We start from the raw sequence: 21,284 nt of genomic DNA, 5'->3' as shown, positions 1-21,284 counted from the left end.
ACAATGATTAAGAGCATCCAATGCAGATTAGAACTCTACATGGAAAATGAGATGCCAGATGTTCATGCTGGCTTTAGAAAAGGTGAACAACATACATTATTGCTGACACATGCTAGAAAACCGAGAAAGCCAAAAGAATACCAAAAAAAGGTCAATATGTGCTTCATTAATTATAGAAAGACCTTTGATTATGTTGACCATGTCAAGCTATGGAATGTGCTTAGGAAGATGGGAATCCAAGAACATCTCATTGTCCTCATGTGAAGCCTGCACATACATCAGGAAGCCATGATCCAGATAGAACACAGTGAAACATTCTGGGTCAAGCTCGGCAAAGGAATGACACAAGGCTGTATGCTTTCCCCTTATTTATTCAACTTACTTGGTGAATATATGTTGAGAGAAGCTGGACTGGAAAATGATGAGTGTGGTTTTAAAACTAGAAAAAGAAACATCAATAACCTGGGCTTTAGTGATAACACTACTCTGATACCTGAAAATGCAAATGATCTGCAAGTTCTAGTAATGAAAGTCAAGGAGCACAATGAAAAAATGGGACTAAGATTAAATATATAGACCACCAAGCTAACAGCAACAGGTACAGCAACCATCCTTAAAATTGAAAATGAAAATATTGAAATGGTGGATACTTTCTGCTTTTTAGGATCAACTATCAATAGTAAACTAGTAGTCAAAAAATATGGTGCAGACTAGGACTTGGTAGAGTAGCAATGAAGGCCTTGGAAAAGATATTCAGAAGCTGTGATGTGTCTATACCTACAAACATCAGAATCGTGCAGGCAAAGATTTTCTCTGCGACACTCTGTGGAAACAAAAGTTGGATTTTGAAGAAGCAGGATAGAAAGAGTACCGATGTTGCAGAAGACTCCCAAGAATATCATGGTTAGTCAGGAAAACAAATGGGTCATAGAACAAGCCATCAATTATATGAAGAACTAGCTCTCTTCAGAAGTCTATAAATAGGTGAAGGAAAGGTGGAAGGAAAAAGAGGATGACCTGCAGGAAGGTGAGTGGACTCAATTATAGCGGCAATAGGTCCATCCTTGGAAGACCTGAAGTATCAGGTTGGGAACATATCATTGAGAAAATTCATCTATATGGTCGCTAAGAGTCAACACTGAGTTGATGGCACATCATCAATCAATCAATAGTATACAGATCCACCAAATGACTCAGACCATAGGAGTGTCTTACTTGTTTGCTGCCATGGAAGACTATTTGCATTGGAATCACTGTTCAACCTCACAATAGCAACATAAATGACCCAGACCAGTGTGAGACACTGGTTGCTATGAATTTGAACTTACTCTCTTTGGTTCCCATTCTATACCTTAACCATGATACCACACTCCCTTTCAACAGATGGCAACTTAGGGAAGAAGCAGAACATTCTATGGGGGGTCTGAAGTCTTATCTCCCCCTTTCCTAACTGTTGTATTTGTGTATTAGACAATTGTCAAGAATCAGAAGTATATTTGTCTATTGGGTACTGTATTGAGGAATTCAGTGGATTTATAGATCTTTATGGATGTTTCTTTCTTCTTCCATAATTGATCAAAGTTCTCCAACAGACTGACAAGAAACCACTGATCTAAAACTCTGCACTTTCATTATATATTTTCAAAAATGGTTATTTTATTAGATAACAACACATAATTTACATCAGTAAGGCTTAGGTATAATTATCTCTGTTACAAACATATTATCCAAAAAATCAGTAAAGCTAGTATAATAATATATATTACTGTAGCTGTTGTGTGAGATGACTTTTTAGCTGAACTTTGTACCGTTATAATGGGATTTGTTTTTCAAAGAACACTGGTATCTAAAAAAATGCTTACTTTAGTGAGTCTTAGTGGCATTTGATGGCTGTCAGCTTGTGAGGCATAGAATGAAGAGGACCTAAACTTCAGTAATAAAAAATTTCCAGTTTTTTGACAACTGGCTTACAGAAAGAGATGCACTTTAAAGATGCTGGACATCAACATGCTCAAGATGTACATCTGCAAATAAGAACCATTTATTTATTTTATTAAATAATAATAATTTTATTATTATTTTAAAAATCCCCAAATCCCATAAACCCCACTACATTTATCTTTGTAAGGAAGACACTAGCAGGACATTTGTTCAGCTTAGGGAAACGAAGAGCAGCAACAGAGGAAGGCTTTGGATTCAATATGACTCCTTACGGGCTCACTGCAGATTTTGTTTTGTTCTGATGATTTTCTGTAGTTTTACAGTGCCAGATGACAGAAGGAGGGAAACAAGCCTTCCAGGACTTTGCCTCTTATTTATTTTGATCACACTGAAAACTTTTTTTTGCAGGGGGAACGGGACACGTGGCAGTGAACCTCTGCTCATTTCAAACCACTTTTGCAATCTGAAATATAAATGGAGTGTTTCAAGAATAGAAAATATAAAAAGCTTCCAAGTGAATTCTGGAGAATAAAAGCCCATTTGTATCTTTAGCATAAAACTCTGCAGGGATTCTTTAAAAATTTTGATCGTGTTTTCACGTGGCACACGAATCCAGCATTACATGCTAACTGAAAGATGAAGAGTAGTAGAAATGCTATAAGCATAATCTAATTTTCAATTCTTCAAATCCACCCGAATGAAACATTTACATGGTGTTTTGAAAAAATGAAATCTATTGAATTGGATACCAATTCAAAGCTCTGGATTAATTCATAAAATGAGCTAGGTTCATAAGTGTTACTGTGGTCTTAAGAAATCATGTTTATTGTACCTATGATAAGATAGGTTGTTTCCATGAATGTAGTTGTCGCTATTTTTAATTCTGCTTTTTTTGTCATGAAGAAGCAACATTTAAATAAATAAACTAGTTAAAAATAAAACACACTTTGGAATCATGTAGTTATCATACATTTAATTTTAAATATTTGTAGTTATTGCTACCTATAGGGTAGAAGCTGCAGCTTCTTAGTACAATACTGGTTAATTATAAGATGACTTGATCCCATAACCTTGAGTCTGCTCAGTCCCACCCTTGAAAAAAATAGTTGATTGGATCCATACCTGGTCATGATTAATTTAAGTTTCATTAATTTCAAGAGGGTTTCTCTTCACAGATTTCAGTGATGCTGTTCCTAGCTTCCCATGAAGCTTGAATTAGTTGAAGAAGCAGCCATGGTTTTAATCATAATTTCCTCCTAACAATATGTGTGTCTGAAATTAAAAAGCGATTTTTAATTTCGTCAGCAGTCGGATGGACTGTGAGACAGGAATCTAGATTGATGAATTGTGGCTCTGTTATTTTTGTTAAAAAGAACGACATTGCATATTTCACTGGCTAGTTGATATACAATAAAGCAGAACTGCTGTATAGCTAAACAAATTAGGCAACCTCCAGTGCTGATTTGTTCAGCATTACTGGAACTTTTGCTTGTCACCCTCAAACAAACCAGATACCTTCAATTTTTAGCTTGTTAGGAGACTTTAAAAAACAGGGATGACATTTGGCTTGTTGGCACACCCACTGGCAGGCACTCTCGCATGCTGGAAAAGTGAAATAGCAATGGCCAGTCAAGCATGCACAACTATGCTGCTCATTAACAAGAAGACAGCTATTGCACCCATTTTAGATTACCATGACACACAAACGTAAATTCTCTGCTTATCTATTTGTGATAAACAACTGACATTTATATAAATCTCTCCAGAAAGACAAATCAGTTTTAAAATAGGCTCAAGGAATTGAAGAATTTGGGGATTGCACAGCATCGGGTGCACTGATTTTAGTTCAATTCTATATAATCTCTCTTTCTCTCTCTGCATGTATGTATGTGTGTATTTTTATATTTCACAATTGTCATCGCCTATCTCCCTAGAAGTGACTCTGGGTGATTACTTCTTATTACTATCCCACTTCTATATCCGTAACAAAGCATGTCCCAAAGTCCAACAAAATGGTGTGATACAGCATGGAATTTTCTAGAATATGATAAAAGAGATGTTAAACTATTGTGAGGAAGAAAGGTTTCTTTATATTCATATAAATAAAGAATCTGTTTGAAAAAGAAAAACTAAATACTGTCCTTCCTTAAAACTCACTAAAAACATTTCAGGGCTGATCTGCATGGTCCTGGGTATACTGAGTTTAGACATTGCACTAAGCCACAGAGCTACATACAGGGGTGTCTGCGGGAGTGGGGTCAAAAAAGTCAAGATGTCAGTTGCACTCATGCAATCATAGCCTATTACATACAACACACGTAAAAAAGGGAAGGGATTTGATTGCATGGGGCCTGAAAAATTTGGGTTAGGCCCCAGAGATCTCAAAATGTTACTGAATTAGATTGTGATATAAAGGTAAATGCATTATCTGAGTGACATACGTTAATTAGACTTGATGCTAATTAAATTAAAATTATATTACATTTAGTTTTTTGTCTGGCCCACCCACCCTTTCTGGAGTGTCATTCCTACCATGCCATTCAAATACCAGGTATTGCCCATAACCCAGGAACAGTTGCACCCATCGTCCTTCCCATTTGTCCCCGCAGCGCAGCCAACTAGCAGAAGAGTTTCTTTGCTTTGGGCTTAGAGTGTTATGTCAACATACCCATTTTGATTTAGCTCCATTTAGCGTCCAGTACACTGTGGTACCTAGCCTATTGTTTACTCAGTAATCCACACTTAAACAAACTGAGATTTAGCACAATGCATGAGCCCAGTGAGTCGTCTTAGGAGAAGGACCCACGAAGTTCATTGGGTCAGAGGGCAACCTCAGCTTTCCTAGAGAGGGAGCTATCAAGTCTCCTCGGTGCTGACTCTTAACATGTGGCAAACGATTCATGGGCAGGGCTTACCCGACTGATTTGGCAATGTTCATCATGGTCCCACAATTAGGGAAAAAAGAGCGAGAGTAAAATTCTTACAACAGCAAACGTAACAGTGGAGAATTATACCCCTGTTCTCCAATCAGGTTTGTACAAAGACAAATGCCATGCAACCCGAAAGCACTGGGCACTGCAGTCCCAGTTCATTTTGGAACATTTTAAGTTGATGCTATTACAAAGGGTTTGCTGTTCCCAAAGAGGGGTTTTTTTTCCCTTTCCATGTATGCTAGCCCTCAGATAGACCCAATCTGTAGTCACACGCTTTTCCCTGGGATCACTGCTATATAAACATGAAGTATTGTTTATAATACCAAAAAATACGTATTGCAACAGCATCTAAATGTTTCCCCAATGTATATTGGAAATATAAAGATGAGTCTTTTAAGAACATATGCATGGATGTGGGAAAATGTTTTCCATTCTGAAATTATCCCCTCTCTCACCCTGTTAGTAAATTTCACTGACAACGCAGCAGTCAGGCAGTAAAGTGAGAAAAGCAGCTATGTTATTGTCAGCTTCAACCAAAATCATACTGATTCAGTGGTAACTGATTACATATTTTAGATATGGTCTCCCCTCAGAGTGGAAATCATGTCCAAGATTCTTAATTTCTTTTTATTTTACTACTTTATTTTGTAGCAATAATGTCAATTATATGTGTGCTTTCCACAGATACAAGTATCAAAGGTTTAGAGCCTTTTAAGTTCTATTTATTGCAGTGATATATATTTACTGCTTGATTTTGTGCCAAAATAGCCCTTCCTTTTGGTTCAACTGCATAAGATTGAACTTGGTTTAAATCTGCCATTAAAGTTTTCTGTTTGAGGCAGGTAACTTTTTCCAGCCAGGTCCATTTTCTGAGCGTGGGCAAGAACATCGCTGGATGGGGCACTGGTGTCTTGACATCATGCAAGTGATTTTCACTGTTTTGACAAGAGTAAATTTACGAAAATTTACGAGTAACTTATTTCTTTAATTTCATGCTAGAAACTAGCTGCAGCAAATGGCCATGGCTGATTTTGGACAAACTGTTGCCAAATTCTGGTAGTGCAGTCTTACTATCTCGCTTTCAAGCTATAGAAAGGAGTTCAGGGCTGCCTGTAGTACCCCTTCTCACAGGCTATACATCAAAGTCTGCTTTTGGGGAACCTGTGTTTTAGGATTATCACTTTATGACTACAAGCATGTTTAATTCTAAATGATTTCAAGAAGCATATCAGAGATCCTCTGCAAAGTTGGACAAATTTTTTTTACTAAGAAATGCTAATTAGGAAACAAGGGCACAAAGAATATGGCCCATTGGTATTTATACTTAATTTTCTCCCCAAGCCAGTGATCAGCTGATTGATAGCATAACTTTTAATTGTTAAATTAGCTCCTAGCACAGTTCTTTCATTTATTTTTTCAACTAAGAGAACAATGGACACTCAGCCTTTGTTCTCTTGCATAACTTCCATAGATCTCATTGGAAACATAACATACATAACAGGAAAAGGCATTTGTGTTTTGAGAACAGTATATTTTTAACTGAACTTTTCCCAACTATATTCTTACAAACTCTGTACGCTTTGAAGACGAAAAGAAGGGAGAGTACTTTCAATATTAACACAAAATAGTTTTGTTAACTCTGGCAGAACTGAAATATATACCATTTCTTGTAAATTAAGAATGTTCCCAGAGGAACTCAGGGAATCTGGTTAGACAAGTCCACAACACTGAAAAAAATCTATCTATACTTATCCATGCTAACCTGGAAGAAAGCCCCACAGAACAATTTAGAACTTATTTCTTGGTGAAGTACTTTGGGCTATTCAGTGTTCTACAGTTTTAGTACTTTTATATAGCTACTTTATATAATTCTATTACTACACTGCATTGCTGACTCTGATTTTATATCTTTGTACAGCATTTTGCTTGCAGTAGGACTGTCTGTAGGTTTTGTTTATATTGTTTTTTTTTTAACCTAACTTGATAGGGAATGAACTAAATATGTAATATTTATGGATCTGTGTATCTTTTTTTTTAGTAATTCTGCCCACTGCTAACTATTACCGCTGCTATTTGGCTTAATTGTTTAGACATCCGCCCAGCCCATCCAACCCCCCTTTTTTTTCTTCTGAAAACACACCCACAGCTGGAGATAAATGATTTTTCTCTTCTGAATATCCTCGGGAAGGAAGTGATTTCAGGGCGGCATCACAACCTGCCTGATCAGCCTGTTCGGAGACTCTGAGATTATTCTTGAAAGTCCTTTTCTCTAAGGTGGCCGTTCATGGCACAAGGTCGGCCGCTTCCTCTTTTTAGGCGGCCGTCTATCGGCAGAAAACTTGGAATCGTCTCAATCCATCCAGGTCCTCCGGGAAAATAGGAAAACCGGTCTCCCGTGCCCAACAAGCCAACAGGAGAACACGTTGCTCCCGCCTCTTTTCCGAATCGAGCATCATTTGAGGCAGCGGAAGCAGGAGCGGGGAAGCAGGATTTCTAATTATGCCTTGCCGGAGGCGCGGCTTTGGGCTTCTTTAGATTAAAATATGGCACGGATTCGAGAGCATTTTGTCGTGCGTGCTCACACCGGCGAAACGGAAGAGCTAGTTTGGCAAATCGCAGGTTGGAGTCCGTCCAGCTCCGATCCGAGCGCCTCCCCCCCCCCCTTCACACCTTGAAAATAGCGCAAGGCGGGGCGCAGCTAAGAGGAGACCGCAGCCCCCCGGCCGCAGAGCCCGGGCGCCTGGAGAGGCGCCGCCTGCCCGAACGACCCACCGCCCGGCCAGGGCGCCTCTGGCGCGGCACAGGCGCGAGCCATGCCTCGGGGCCGGCATCCCGCGCCCGCCCGGCCCTCGCCGCCCGGCCCCGCGCGTGCCGGGGGCGGGGAGCAGAACCGCGGGCTGAGGACACGCAAACTTCTCCGGTTCTGCCGACGGGAAGGGGGAGAAGCGAACACGCAAAAATCCAGACTCGACTATTTCCGCGCCCCCAATTGCCGTGTGTGTATGTGCGTGTCCCCCCCCCCACCTCCCCTCGGCGTTTCCTGCCCGACCGGATGGAGGAAAGCAGGACTTGGAAGCGAAAAGAAGGCGGCTGGGGCAAGAGATCCTCCTCCTCCTCCTCCTCCTCCCCGGGAGAAGGGAGAAGGAGCGGGGGATGGGTGGGCGGGCTCGTGGGCTTCCCATCCCCGCCTCTCCCCTGCGCGATCCCGGCGGCAGGAAGGGAAGGAAGGGAAGGGGCAGGCGGCGGAGGAGGAGAGGAGGAGGAGGAGGAGGGAGCTGCCTGCCTGCCTGCCTCCTATCTATGCGAAGGGGAGGGGCGGGAGCTCTTGCCGCCGCCGGGTTGCTGAGGCTGAGCTGAGCTGAGCTGAGCGGCAGCGCGGGGCCTTGGACACGTCGGACCGGGAACGGGCGGGGAAGGGAAGCCCGAAAAGGCAGCGGGGCGAGGCCGGCGGCTCTCCCGGAGCGCGGCCCGCCGCTGGGCGAGGAGGCAGGAAGGCGAGGGGAGAGCCACGAGCCCAGCGCTCGGCCGCCGCCGAGACAAAGAGCGAAGCCCGCCGGCGCAGGCAGCCCGCGTCTTGCCCCGCTCCTTGCCGCCGCCGCCGCCTCTTCCTCCTGCCCTTCGCGTCCCCCGCTGGGCCCGAGCCCCGAGAGAGAGACCGGCAGGCGGGCAGGTAGGGAGGAAAGAGGGCAGGCGCCGAGGGAGGGAGGGAGGCAGGCAGGGAAGAGCCGCCATAAACTTGCAGCAGCTGCCGCCTCGGGGGGCGTCCGAGGAGTTGCGGGAAGCGCCTTCCGACTCTGGCCCGGCGGAGCCCGCCGCCGGCGCCTCCCGCCCCGTCCCGCCGCCGCCGCTGGGCCTAGCCAGCGCGCCGGGTGGGAGGAGACCCCGGGGCTCGGGCTTCCCCGCCCTTCGCCTTCGGCTCGGCGGGGGGAAGGATCTGGGGGTGGGACGGGCACGGCGGGGGGGACATTGGCAGGAGGGTTGAAGCGCCTAAAACTGAGGGATTGGCGGGGGGGGGGGGCAGAGGAGAACTCGTAGTTTTGGCCGGGGGGCTGGAGAGGGAGAGGGGGTGCAGAGAGTGTTGCTTCCCCCCGAAGGGAGGAGTTTCGGGTGGGGATGTGAGAGGAAAGGGGTGGGTTTTTTGGCAGAAAAAAAAACTGGGTGGGAGAGAAGAGGCGCTTTGAGTGGGTGGGAATGGCGAAGCTCTGTGAGGGGGAACCAGGTGGATCGGGGGAGACGCCGCGGAGTGGCAAGTAGGTAGGTAGGTAGGTAGGACCCCACCCCCCTTCCCTCCTGGAGGATTTGCAGCTCGGGAAGAGTCCCCCGCCTTGGCTCTCCTGCAGCGTGGGAAGGGGGTGTGGGTGTGGGTGGGTGGGGGTGTTGAAATAGGAAGACGGGGACGATGGGCCCCGGAGTAATGCTCTAGGGAGGTAGGGATGAGGCGGTGGGTAAGCTGGAGTGAGGGCCGGGAGTGTTTCTCTAGCCCTGCCCTTTGGAAGTTAAGATGGAGTAGCTGTGGCTCCTGCGCTCTGAGTTTTTGTCAGCTGCTGTTTTGTATGGGGTGGGAATGGAGACATCCTTGCATGGAGTCGGTTCTTAAACTGGATTGTGATTAAGGAGCTTCCTCTTCATTTGCACAGTTATAAATATGGCCTACCTTTCAGGATAGTTGTCCTGAGAACCCTCTACACTTCTGTACACTACTGTTTTCATTAATGGAGATAGTTGCTTGCTGCCTTTTTAATCCCATGCATATTTTTTGTAGTAAATCAGGTTTGTCGTATAAGGGTATAAGATTAGGATAATTTTGACCTCTTTTTTTCTTAGATTGACTGTGCATCTTTTTAAAAAGTTGGGATTTTTGTTTTTAGTTATATAGCCAATTGAGATTTATATGCAGAAGCAAGCCCAAATACTATCACTCAACTTTTTCCAAACTTTGATTAGTATAGAGTACAGAACAGTACAAAGTTAATCACAAAATTATGAAATATATCTATGATATGATATAGGCACTCTATAATATTAAATGGTAGTAAGACAGGATCTGCAGACTGCTTAATACAAGTATATACAATTTATATTATACTATAAAATACAATATTTTAATAATACAGCCCAAACCCAGCCAAATAAACTTTTACAACAATAGTGTAAAATTAGTAAATTCTTGCATCACTCATTATAGGGTACACTATACAAACAGGATAAGAATTAAATTTTAGTCAGTTGTCAGTCACCAGCCAACATAAAAGCTAATCTAGTTACTGTCTGCTATCCAACTCATGCAGTCACACAAAATTATGCCAATTATGTGTGATAGAATTGTTCTGTTCCTGCAGAAGTGAAAAGGTGTAAGTGCTCCAAATGGCCTGGAAATTATAATAAAAGAAGTGGTAATAGTATGGAATTTAATGTGGATCTCTCTGTAGAAGATACAGTATAATCACATACAACAGTCTTAATCCAGAAGAACAGATATGCTCCATATTTGGGATACTACTAAATCTGCTCTCTAATACTGTGGATAGATGCACATCAGATCTTGGTTTTGTGAATGCTGTCCTGTATTTGGGGTGAGGAAGTAAAAAAAGATATCTGGCAGGTTTTCTGAGATGGATATATCTATTTTTTCTTCCCTTTGAAAGTTCAATTGTTGATCATCTGTATCCTTACTTTGCTGCCTTATTGCCACTTTAGCTTGCTCATAACCCAAGAAGAATAAAAATTTAGGGGAAGAAACAAGGAAACACAAGGCTGTTTCCACCTGCATTGAAAATTATCATGAAATATATATGAAGGTAAGCTTGCTAGGAAAATAATATTCTTCAACCAATAATTGGTTATTGTTAACCATACACTTGGTTACACCTTTTCCAGCCTACCCTCCAGCTGTATGGTTGGGTTTTGGGCACATCTAGGAAGCCGTAATATTGCTGTTAGGATTTTAGTTCATATCATTTCAAGCACTGTGTAGTTAGGATAGGGACCTAATTACACCCCATGTAAAAGCTATATTAATGATTTTACCTGAAATAAATGAAGAGCAGGCATCAGCTCACTAGAGTATAAAAATATTCAAAATGATTGCTGAATCAGAAGCATTCTTGAAATCTACAACAGTTACTCTATGTATGTGTAGATTTTGATCCCACTGAGTACTGTTTAGCTGGATCAAGGAAACAATGATTCCTTGATCCTTTGTGGGTTACCCTGCTCTAAACTCAGCTTGTTTTTCATGTAGGGTACATTCATTTTCCATCCAGTGCAGGATTTTCCAATGTAAATGTCTTGCAAAAAGCTTGGGTACTGTATAATACTCAGCAAATATATTGGTCTGTAATTGCCAGGATCATCTCTGGCTCCTTTTTAAAACATAAAATGGCCATTCCTGCAATCACTGAGTGTACTATCTTGGTGTCTGCCAATCTGCATTTGTCTTAATTAGCTGTTTTATAATATAATAATGCACCCTATTAAGTATATCTATTGGATGTGGAAATTTGATGCATTTGCAATTAATACTTTATTTGGTGTATACCAGAAGTCTTCAGTCATGGCACCTTTTGAGGCATTGTTTGAGAGGTGTAAGTAGAAAATTGTTGATTTCATTTGTAAATATATTTTTTAAAGGGTAGTGCTACTGCTTTAGACATGTGATATTTGCCTTTCAATCACTGGTTACACCAATAGTTGTTTCAGAAATAGCTTTTAGTGCAAGTCAGCTTTTGTAAAAGTCAGCCCTATAATAACAGTTCTTCTGGGATAATAAAATATGTTTGCTTCTTTTCTAGAAAACAAGGAAGTTGAGGATATATTCCTATGACTTCACAAGCCATTATCCTTTTGTATGGTAATTAATGTGTAAGCAGTATAGCATTAAATATGTTTCTAGCTGTAGTCAGGCATTCTGCCTAAACAGGATATTTAAATGTGTGTGAAGGGCAAGTGGTTGCAGATGCTGGCCTCTTCCTTACTTCCTGACATTGCCACGTTGAGGGACAAGGTTTTATGACTCTTCATTTCAAATAAAACTTTGCAGTGAGAGATCATAAGTTAATAAATCTATTTCAAACCATCCAGCTGAACATGGCGAGATCAGGGGTAGAGGGGGCAGGCAAGTGCCCATAGGTTGTGCATAGCCAAGTATGCCTTACATTTAAACATCTCACACAGTATGTCTGTTTACTTTTCTTTATGTGAAAAGGGCTTTGATGCTCTTTAGGGAACCTAACAGTAAAGTTTGTGTTGACTTTTTTTATTCTTGGTAAAAGAACTTGTGCATAATTGTTTTAACACTGTGAATTGCATCAGTATGTGTTGGTCTGTTTATTGTATTCAGAAGGTAAATCGTGCAACAGATAGGTCTGCCCTGACTTGATGCTTAATAACTGAAATAATCAGGATCAGAGAATAAGCTTTAGCCTGTCCTTCTGGTGTTCTTGGTTGGTATTCCCTAAAGTCCTGTATGAGTTTAGCAGTGTTCTTTGGCATCTTTTACATGGCTTACCCATCAACTTCTTCATACATCACCTGCTTGTTTAGTGATGAATGTTTATTGATAGTTTTATTGTAGAAAGTGAATTCAGCACAGGTTCTCTGCTTCAGAAGCAAGTATGGTGAATGAGGATATAATATTGTAGGTTTAGGAATTTTTCTGTAGTTTCTTCTGACTTGATGGATCCTTAGATTGAAATTAAATAAAACTGTTTTAGTATGACAGGAACACAAATTATATCCTATTAAATAGCTTTATTTAATTTCACTAGCTGCATCATGTATAAATGACAATTCAGTTAGATATTTTATCTGAATGTTTAAGGATACATTTGGAATTCGGAATATTTACTTAGGATAGGGCATAACTGTACATTTAGCAGGCCAGATTTGTTAAGTCATATTGTTTAGGTCTATTGTATTGGTGCATATGTTAGGGTTTAGGCTTCACCAATAACTAGAAAATGCTCGTATCATCTATTTCGTAATAACTACATTGACTTCTGAACAGATGCTTCATTGTGTACTTTATATGGATGTCAAATAAGTAATTTCATAGTTCTTTCTAACTGGATCCTGTATTATTCCTGTGATTTACTGGTGATGTTTAGCGTTTATTTATTTATTTTAAATATTTATATTCTGTCTCAATCAAAAACTCTGGGTGATTTCCACATACATAAAAACCAACATCCAAATACAGTGGTACCTCTAGTTACGAACTTACTCCATTCCGTGACTCTGGTTGCAACTCAAGTTGGTCTCAAGTTGAGGTAAAGTTTCCCATAAGGTTCAATGTAAATACGGTTAATCCGTTCCGCCCTCCGAATTTGGTTGTACCATAAGGCAAATTTCCCATAAGGTTCAATGTAAATACGGCTAACAGTTCTGAAACATATGCATTTTATTTTTAAACCTCAAAAACCTTCCAAACACCACAAAACACACCACAAGCCTCACCGAACGTCTCCTTGCTACTGCAATCTCGCCCACAGGAAGCCGCGACCGCGTGGCAACAGGGAAAATGGCCGCAGATCCGGTTCGTAAGTAGAGGCAAGTTCGTAAGTAGAGGCAAATTTTTTGGGGCCAGAGCTGGTCGTATCTTGAAAATTTTGTAAGTAGGGGTGTTCGTAAGTAGAGGTACCACTGTATAGTAATCATAAATATTCAATACAATTAAATAACTATACCAATATAAAACAGACAGCAGCCATTTATATGACTCTGACTCCCAAAGGCTTAATAGAAGAACTTGGTCTTAACCACCTTCCTAAAATGTAATGATTGCTTATGGTCAGTAGAAGCAATATCACCTACATATACTTTCTGTAGTTATTTAAATATAGATAATCTTTTACAGTGCTGTACTGGACAATGCTGTTGTATCTATATTTATTTATTTATTTAGTAAATTTATATAGCTAAATTAATGTGTTGAAACGCAAAAGATCAGCAAGATTGGGGGCCATTCAAATCTCGGTGTGTGTATTGTTCTGAGTCACTTCTAGGTCCCATCAGGTGGCATTGTTTTATGAAGGGAGCTGAAGCATGCCCACCCTATTGTATCTTGAGGAATGGGCAGAGATAATTAGAGATATGCGGTCCTGCAGTTAACCTATCCTGGGCCATGAAACGCTCTATAAATGGTAACCAGCACCTTGAACTGCACCTGGAAGCCTATTGGGAGCCAGTGCAGTTCTCAAAGCAATGGCGTTACATGGACATACTGTGATGCATCCATAACTACTTATGCCATTGCATTCAGGATCAGTTGTAGCTTCTGAGTTGTCTTTGAGAATAGCTCCATATAGAGCATGTTGCAGTAATCTAAATGGCAGGATGATCAACACATGAATGACCATGAGCAGGGCCAACTGGGTACAGTTGGTACACAGGATGATGGATTTGTCCAAAGTCCTCTTGGCTATGGCTGCCACTTGCTCTTTGAGCAGGAGCTGACAATCCAAGAGGACACTCAGGTTGTGTACCAGTTTTGCCTGGGGGAATGCAACTCCATCTAGAATTAATGATGGAAGATTCTCGGATCTCGGGGCTCTAAGACCCAGAGTCATTTAATCTTGCTAAGGTTAAACCAAAGTCTGTTTTTCCCCATCCAGATCCCCACAGCCTCCAGACACTGGGAAAGAACCTTGACATCATTACTTGGTTGCAGCGATAGAGATGTCACGTGCAGATGATACTCAACCCCATGCAGATAGAGGACCTCACTCAGTGACTTCATGCATATGTTAAATAGGAGTGGGGAAAAGTAGAGCTCTGAGGGCTAGACCACTCCCCCCATCACCAACTAGAACTGGCCCCGGAGTCAGGAGGAGAAACACTGCAAAACTCTGCCTCCCATTCCTAACCTGAGACAGACCAGAAGGATATCAGTGGCATCAAAGGAGAGCCAGGAGGGATGCACCACCCTCACTTGTTCTAGTAGAAATAATAAGTGTGATTGATTATTGCTACCTCAGTACTATATCCAGGTCTGAAACCAATCTGAAAGGGCCCTGAACAAGGCTGCCAGCTGGCTATCTGTGGATGCAATGACCGTGGAAAAATAGTTATATTTTGTCACGTTGGACAGGTTCATTCTTTTTCTTCAGTAGCACTCTAGGAGTATTGGCTAATGATTGTGGCGTCCTTGGGGTTCTCTGAGCTTGGTTGTTTTCTTGCAAACGTTTTGTTACCTGGCGATGTAACATTTTCAGTGCTAGAAGGGAGTGGGGTTTGCTCTCTGTTTATATACAGTAGTTTGCCCTGTCATTTTTGGTGGGGGTATGGTTTTCTCCTTGGTAGTTCTTTGATTAGGCTGTTGTTTACTGCTTGATTGTTTGTCTGAGTTGGTAGTTCCTTGATTAGGGTATCATTTGCTGCTTGATTGTTTGTCTGGTGTTAATCTCTGCTTATCTGGTTGTTGATTGCTGGTGAGATGTTCTGGTTTTTTTGTTTCCTTTTTATTGTCTCTTTTGAATAACGTGTAGATGTTGTTTATCTCTATGTGCCTGTTGATGGCTGACTTGCCTGAATACCAAGCTTCCAGGAATTCTCTTGTGTTTTTGGATTTAGCTTGGTCTAAGATGCTGATAGTTTCCCATTTGAAACTATGGTTAAGTCTGTCCAGGTGTTGTGAGATTCAGTGAGGATCCATTTTATATATAATCTACTGTTCCAGATTTCTCTTGTAATTAGTTACGTTTAGTCATCTTCTCATATATTATTCTGTAGTGTTGCATTATATACTTGAAACATGTCATTTTTTTCTTCTTTGAGTGAAGCCCATTGTTTATTGTATAGTTATAATCTTGCACAAGAAAAGTGTGAGGTATATGAACCCTTGTTTTATTTTTTTGCAAGTACATATTTATTTATTAGTGGATATAGACAGATCAAGTTCTAAATCACAGTAATTTAAATATTTCCAGCAATAGTTTTGATGGACAAATAGAACTTCTGAGAAGCCCTGAACAGAATTTAATTGGGCATGTTGGTGCAAGCCAGAGATAAATAAGATGTAAACCCATTCATATAAGTATAATAGAACTCTAGCATTCAGCTTCTACTTATCTTAATGATTATAACATCCATACAGTTAATCAAGGTATTGTGTAGGAGGTGAAGTATCTGAGTAGGAGTCAAAATGCTCTGTGATTTTGCACAATTTATCTAGATATACATAAAGATAAAAGCACTACACAATATTTTTTATGTTTTATTTTCAAATATCCTTAAGTTAAATAAAGTACAGGTGGTCCTCAATTTGCCATGGTAACTGGGACTGGAATTTCTGTCACTAAGGAATGTGGTTGTAAAGCATGATATCACGTGACCGCATCGCTTAGCGACAGCAATCCTGGGAGTCCCTGTTGCCATCATTAACTGAATCCCATTGGTGGTTAGGGGAGGACCCACCCCGATCCAAACCATTCCTGGTTTGGTCCCTCCCAGCCCCGAGCCTAAAGTAAAGGGCTGCCTCCTCTTCAGCTCCCCCACCGTTCCCCTCCATCTCTGCTCTTTTGGCTGCCCTGCACAGCAGCACTCCTCAGTGGGGCTGGAGCTGAAGTAGTGGCCTGGGGCCTTCAGCAGTCTCAGCCAGATGCTGCCATCCCCAGGCCTCTACTTCTGGAGCAGGCTGCCAAGCACCTGAATTTTGATCACGTGACTGTGGAGGCGCTGCAAGTATGTAAGTACCATTTGTTCAGCACTGCCGTAACTTCAAACAGTCGCTGAACAAATGGTCGTTAAGCAAGGACTGCCTGTATATATCTCATGAATAGTTTAGTGATTGTAATGATTAAAAATATTGTTATAACTTATGAATCATCCTAGTTTTTCAGTGTAGAATCAAAAGCTCTTACAAGAACATTTAAAGACAAAAGAATTTAGATTACCTTCAACTTCAGTGAGCATCCATTTTATATATAATCTACTGTTCCAGATTTCTCTTGTAATTAGTTATATTTAGTCATCTTCTCATATATTACTCTGTAGTGTTTCATTATACACTTGAAACATGTCATTTTTTTCTTCTTTGAGTGAAGTCCATTGTTTATTGTATAGTTATAATCTTGCAATCTTACGGAAGTTACCAAGAACTGTCAAAATAATTTTTATTTTCTATTAGAAAATTAAAAGAATACAACATTAACGTCAGGACTGGAAATATTTCAGATTGTAGAAGTCACAATTGTGTTTTAGAAGACAGTAATGAACATAAAAAACATACTTATAAGTGCCATGAAAGAAAATATTTGAGATTTTAAGCCTTACTTAAGCATATACTTATAGCTGACAATGCATGGTAAACTCAACAATTATTTATTGAAATGAAGAGTATTGTTTTTATTTCAATGCTGTAGTCATGTTTCTTATATTTTTGTTTCACAATAATTTTGAAGAAAGTATTCCCAGCTTTAGCTTTTTTTCAGGGTAAATTGTAGATATCTTAATGTACTAGTTAAACCTCCATGTTCAGTGAATCGGTTCCCTAAAGGTTTTTTTGTTGCATAGTGCACTGCCAGTAGAGAGGAAGCGGTCATCAGTTATTTGCAAATGTCTGTTAAAAACAAAAATTTTATCATAATTACATAGATTACACAAATTATGTCACTTGTATCATTTTGCATCAGATTACTTATTTGAATCCATTTAGACTATTTGCATAATGCAGTTATTACTCAAATTATATAAATCTATGGAAAATGACATAATTCATGCAGATTGACATCAGTTATTCTGGAAATTTGGTCCATTGCATAGAGAGTCTACTGTAAAGTGAAATCCAGGTTTCACTGTGTAATAAATGCCCTAGTCTGCCTGCTGTCGGTTTCTTCCCAGCCAAAAAGAAATGTGCCTACTACATTATTGCAGAGACAGCTGGGCATACCTTCCAAAGCAGCTGCCTAAACTTTGTCAAAGACGTGGCTGCTTTAACTTGAAAAGAGATGTTATGGACATCCTCCCAAATGTTGTGAATGGGCCTTTCAAATATTTTACGCAGCATTTGTATCTAACTGTAACACTGCTTTTATATATTAAAAAGTACCGTTTATTAAGTATAAATGAAATGGATGCTTTCAATGCCAGTGTCATAATGCATGAAAATGTGTCATGTAACCTTAGTAGTTTAACTTACAGTGTTTTTACAGTTGATAACTTACAATATGTTAATGAAAAATAATTTTCATTTCTGATTAATGGGAAGTTAGGCAGGAAATGACCCAGAATTAGGACTGTCAATGTTCCAGCAGGCAGCTGAACACAGTAATACATTTTGTTCTCTTTGCCACCTACACTTAATTCATTTTGAAGGGTGACAGAAATAAATTATACAGCCAACAGACATCAGATACAGTATAATCAATCCATATGCCTCTGTTCTAAATAATTAAGGAAGTCTTAATGACAGAGTTGAAATGGATTAAAAGGTATGCAAAGTATGTTCCTGCTCAAATTCTTATTTAATTAACAGGTAAAATACAATGGGTTGTGTCCAGCAGGGCTCTTGCTTTCACTGGTTCACTAATTTCCCTAAACTTACTAAGCCTTGCACTGAAAACCTGCTTCTAAGGGTTGGGGCTCTGGAATGATTTGAAATATCATAGAAGGCCAAGTCAGCAATCATAACAGGTTAAGTGGAAACTGCTTAAGAAAGAGGAAGCAAAATAACAATAAATGGACAACTTGAAATTTGGAAAGATGTTGGATATGAGAACAAGCCTTTTTAGACATTTTTGAGAAAGACCTGCAGTTAGGGATAAGCAGTGAGATTTATCTATTTAATTTATATAGCGACCCATCCACACAAGGAACTCTTGGTGGCAAAAAGAAATAAAAACAAACCAACTATATAGATCCATTAAAAAGAAAATGAATCAAAGAGCTTAAACATCACATTATCAGCTTGTGGAACAAACCAGACCCACAACAGAACTCCATCAACATCCAGGCTCCAGTGCCTGGGGGAACAGCCAGCTGTTCATAGCCTTCTGGAAGGCCAACAGGAAAAAGGCTGTCTATATCTTGGCAGGGGCAGGGAGGGGCTGTTCCACAAGATATATGCTGTGTCAGAGAAGGCACACTTTGTAGTAGGTGACACTGCTTCACTGATGGCCCTGGAGCATGCACACTCTGACGCATCCAGTGGGATGGGCAGAAGTCGTCAGGGATAGACAGTCCCACACGTGTCAGCCTTACTAGGTAATCCGGACCAAGAGTCAACTCCACAAGAAAGAGATTGGCTATAATAACAGAATCTTGCAAGTCTGATTATGCTGTGCTTCTTCCCATTCTTATACCCGTGTGTATTAGTGAGGTGTCTGAGTCTTAATATTTTTTGCTTGTTTTGGGCTTAAGCCATGTTTTTCTCCTTGTTCTTCTGGTAATCGATTTGGCCTGTCTCTGTCAAGGTCATCCTTCTTGCTCTCTACACACATGTAACCTGGCAGTATGCCATATAGGACTTTAAAGGTGACAACCCACACCATAAATTGTACCCAGAAGCCAATTGGGACTCAGTATAGTTAACATGGTGGTGGTGTTATGTGGGTGTATTCTAGTGCACCAATTACTGCACATGCTGCTGCATTTTGGACTAACTGAAGCTTCTGAATGCTATACAAGGGTAGCCCTGTTAGCAAAATTGTATATTTCCCCAAGATGGAGACTGGATGGATTGTGTGCTAAGGAGGGGTTGGTGTGGATACTATCTTTTCATTTCTGTATGGATCTGTCTGCCTTTTCTCCTCCCTCCTCCCTTCCCTTCCCTTCCCTTCCCTTCCCTTCCCTTCCCTTCCCTTCCCTTCCCTTCCCTTCCCTTCCCTTCCCTTCCCTTCCCTTCCCTTCCCTTCCCTTCCCTTCCCTTCCCTTCCCTTTTCTTTCTGTGTGGCTGGCCCCTGCAATCACTCAGCTGGTGGGAGAAACCTCTGACATTGAAGAGGGAACTGGGGGAACCAGTATGGGCCAGTATGGTACTTACTGGCTCTCTAGTCCATCGTGAAGCCCTGGAGGCCTGAGAGGCTGCTGGAGGCTGTAGAGAGAGAAGGAAAGAAGAGGAGCTGGGAAGCCAAAGCGAGATCTGGTGGCTGTGGAAGACACAGAGGGCTGCAGGGCCAACATGAGACTGATAAGGGGCTGTCGTGGCAGGTCTCAGGCCCTGGATGGTGGTGGTACTTGAGCCCAGATGCCACAGTTGTTCTATTTCTATTTGCAGGTCTTTGTATTTTGTATTCTTCTCCAATTCTTTCCCTTCTATTCTGCTATCTCCAGGCATTGCAATGTCCACTATCCAGATTTTTTTTATCTTTCTTACCAACAATTGTTAAGTCTGGGGTGTTATGTGGCATGTGCTTGTCTGTTTGAATTCTAAAGTCCCAGAGCACTTTAGCTTCTTCATTTTCTATTACTCTGTCTGTTTTGTGGTCCCACCAGTACTTGCTTGCAGGCAAATGGTATTTATTGCAGAGTCCAATGCACCATTGTTGCTACTTGTCATGCCATTGTTTGTAGTCTCTCTGTGCAATCTTCTTGCAGCAGCTAACTAGGTGGCCCACTTTTTCTTCAACTTCTTTGAAGAGGTGGCATTTGCTGTCTGTTGCTGTCTTCTCAATTCTGGCTTTGTTTACATTTGTTCTTAGGGCTTGGTCTTGTGCAGCCAGAATTAGCTCCTTTGTCTCTTTCTTCAACTTTCCTGCTCTTAGCCATTGCCAGGTTTTGTTGTTATCTGCTTTGCCTGCTAGTTTTTTTTTTTTTTTTGAGTGCTGGCCATGCAATACTTTGCCTTGCCGTGTCTCTTTTCTGTTCTTCATTTGGTCTTTCTAGTAAGCCAGTTGGTCTCTTCAGTATTCAGTAGGCCTTCATGGTGTACTAGCTTCAGTGCATCTTCTTCACTGTCCTTCAGATACTTTTCTAATTCCCTTTTTTCTTCAACTGTCTGGTATACTTGCAACATTTCACGCCCCCCCCCCCCCCCGCTCCTTGGTAAGTAAAGTCTTTCAACATTGCTATGTGGATGAAGGGCATGATTCATTGTCTATTTTTCTGGCCTTCCTATCCAGGGCTTCTAGTTCTGCTTGAGTCTAGTCCACTATTCCAGCTGTGTATCTAATGACTGGAATTGCCCAGGTGTTAATATAGCTGCTGCTATTATTATTATTATTATTATTATTCCATTACTTTCATCTGATATGGTATTGACTTTCAGTTTAAGTGACTTTAAAAGCGTGTGGTCTCAGCAAGAGGTAGCATCTAGCCAACTTGTCTGTGCTGAGAAGCTTAACAGGATTTTTTATGGGTAATATATGGATGTGAGACTACTGGTATGTTCCAAAGATATAGTCTCGACTGGGAAGCAAACAAACAAAAAATCTCAAAAGCAATGGTACTTCTGTCTACTTCTGCCAAGAAACTACA

General features: G+C 41.0%; 1 protein-coding gene and 1 long non-coding RNA gene across 7 annotated transcripts in view; one reads left to right on the top strand and one right to left on the bottom strand.

Moving 5' to 3' along the window:
- Window positions 1-1,732: 1,732 nt before the first annotated feature.
- Window positions 1,733-7,430, bottom strand: LOC148216447 (uncharacterized). The gene is made up of 3 exons (XR_015795409.1): window positions 7,090-7,430; window positions 3,064-3,213; window positions 1,733-2,404 (listed from the first exon to the last, which is right to left on the bottom strand). It is a non-coding gene; the product is annotated as an uncharacterized LOC148216447 (long non-coding RNA).
- Window positions 7,431-7,725: 295 nt separating this feature from the next.
- NCK2 (NCK adaptor protein 2) overlaps window positions 7,726-21,284 on the top strand; it is a 68,670-nt gene continuing 55,111 nt past the window's right edge. For 2 of the 6 annotated variants that reach the window (XM_088136570.1, XM_088136574.1), the window contains exon 1: window positions 7,726-7,874. The gene's annotated coding sequence lies outside the window, so the exon portion shown is untranslated. Of the gene's footprint in view, window positions 7,879-8,170; window positions 8,545-21,284 lie in introns of those variants that run through there. The other 4 variants (XM_088136573.1, XM_088136568.1, XM_088136572.1 and 1 more) reach the window with 3 other exon arrangements.

The sequence above is a fragment of the Python bivittatus genome, unplaced genomic scaffold (assembly GCF_059951505.1).
Source record: "Python bivittatus isolate LINGU-HERP-01145 unplaced genomic scaffold, Pbiv_v1 ctg000060_np1212, whole genome shotgun sequence".
NCBI classification, from domain to species: domain Eukaryota; kingdom Metazoa; phylum Chordata; class Lepidosauria; order Squamata; family Pythonidae; genus Python; species Python bivittatus.
Note: the sequence above shows the minus strand (reverse complement) of the source record. Positions and strands in the feature narration are given on the sequence as shown.